Source organism: Phyllostomus hastatus, unplaced genomic scaffold, assembly GCF_019186645.2.
Source record: "Phyllostomus hastatus isolate PE091 unplaced genomic scaffold, TTU_PhHast_1.1 phas_scaffold_93, whole genome shotgun sequence".
NCBI lineage: Eukaryota > Metazoa > Chordata > Mammalia > Chiroptera > Phyllostomidae > Phyllostomus > Phyllostomus hastatus.
The window spans coordinates 2,768,622-2,770,740 of record NW_025334042.1 but is presented as its reverse complement, the minus strand read 5'-3'; the positions used below and the strand labels follow the sequence as shown (position 1 = coordinate 2,770,740).

Below are 2,119 nucleotides of genomic sequence, written 5' to 3'. Positions count from 1 at the left end.
AAGGAAATAAGTACTGGCTGCCGTAGCTTAGTGGATTGAGCATGGGCTGCAAACCAAAGCATCACAGGTTCGATTTCCAGTCAGGGCACATGCCTGGGTTGCAGGCCACAGCCCCCAGCAACTGCACATTGATGTTTCCCTCTCTCTCTCTTTTTCCCTCCCTTCCCTCTCTAAAAATAAATAAATAAAATCTTTTAAAAGAAGAAGGAAGGAAATCATGATTAGAAGAGTGACTGAAATAAATAATAAAAAATAATAGAGAAAATCAAAATGAAAACTTGTTATTCAAGTAGTTCAAGAAAGTTGAGAGAAGTTTTAGCTGAATTGACTAAAAAAAAAGAGAGAGAAGATTAAAGTTATTAAAAGCAGACATGAAAGTGGGAACATTAGGGGGCAAACACCATGGAGAAGACCTGCGGCAGCAGAAAAACCTGAAACAAAAAGTTGCTACTGAATAACCTCAGGAGGCTGCAGTTGCTGAGGATGATGTGACAGAAAGTGGGTTCCAACCACCCAAAGTGTCCGCCTTTCCTTTTAGTTTTAGCATTTCAGAGATTAAGAAGACACACCGGTGACACTTATTGTTCACACAGCGGAAAGAGCAGCAGTGGAAGGAAAAGTTGGCAGCTAAACAAAAACTTTAAAAAGAGAAAGAGGCTCTTAGTGATAAAGCTTCACCAAAGCCTACACCCCAGACCATTCACAATCAGTGAGTGTATGATGAAACCAGAGTAGAATCTAATGATGAGGTTGCTTATGATGAAGCTACAGATGAATTTGTTTGTCACGTCAACAAATCTCTTCCAAGGTTCTCATTACAACATCAGATAGATCTCATGGGAGAACAGTATGACTCTGTGAACATCTCTCCACAATTATACAAAACTCACATGTTTATTATAGAGAAGGGCCAGCTCTGAAAAAAATTATTCCACAGGGCATCTCAAGAGATTTCACATATCTGACCATTATTAATGAAGATTGTAAAACACCAAATGGATTAATTCTGAGTCACTTGCCAAATGGACCAACTGTTCAAATCAACAGTGTTCACCTGTGTAAACAAATTAGGAGAAGAGGCAAGAACTCCACAGAATACATACCTGAAATGATTCTGAATAATTTTACAACATGGCTGGGTCATTCTGTTGGACAATGTTTGCATTCCTCTCTCCCCATAATATTCAGTTTATTGGGATGAAGTTTGCCACATTCCACAGTCAATGGGATAGATCTTCTTCAGTTTTCACAGATACATATTCAAGAGTGAAACGAGAGTGGGAGTTCAGGAACTTGGGCCATGTTTTACCTTAACATTACAATCTTTTTAGTATTGGATTATGCTGAGTGAGCCTACCTTGAATTTGTTAGAGAAGACTCCTCAAAAAAGCTTTCAGTGATTTCATATACCTTTTTTCATGGCTGAACAAATTACCAAGTGCCATGGATTACTACTTACTGTTTTTAAGAAATATAATTAAAAGCCATTTTGGTGACAGTTTAAAAAAAAGAAAGTGGGAACAGTAGAGCTGATTCTACATAAATAAAAAAGATCCTAAGAGACTAATAACAATTGTACACCAGCAGATTGCATAACCTGGAGGAACTGGACACATTCCTAGAAATCCTAAACCTATCCAAATGAAATCACAAAGAAATTGAAAATTTGAATAGACATCTCTAGAAAAGAGATTGAATTGGGAGACTGATATCTCCCAACAGAGTAAGGTCAGAGACTGATGGCTTCACCAGTAAATTTCACCAAACATTTAAAGAACTAGCACCACTGTTTCACAAATTTTACCCCAAATGATGAACACTTCTCAAGTCATTCTGTAAGCCCCAAATTATCCACATACCAAAACTAGAAAATGATATTACAAAAAAAACTACAGACCAATGTCCCTTACAAATACTGATGCAAAAATTTCCAACAAATACTAGCAGAGTACAACATATTAAAAAGATTATGTGCCATGATCACATGTGATTTCTTTCTGGAATGCAAAGATAATTTAACATAAAAAACCCAATCAGTGTAATATGCCACATTTATAAAATGAACAGGGAAACCCTACCCACTGGGGAGGTGCAGCTTTGTTGGTTAGAGCATTGTATC

General features: G+C 37.1%; 1 pseudogene; it reads left to right on the top strand.

The window, feature by feature from the left end:
* The first annotated feature begins 371 nt into the window (after positions 1-371).
* On the top strand, positions 372-1,331 carry LOC123812543 (annotated as a pseudogene).
* The last annotated feature ends 788 nt before the right edge of the window (positions 1,332-2,119 follow it).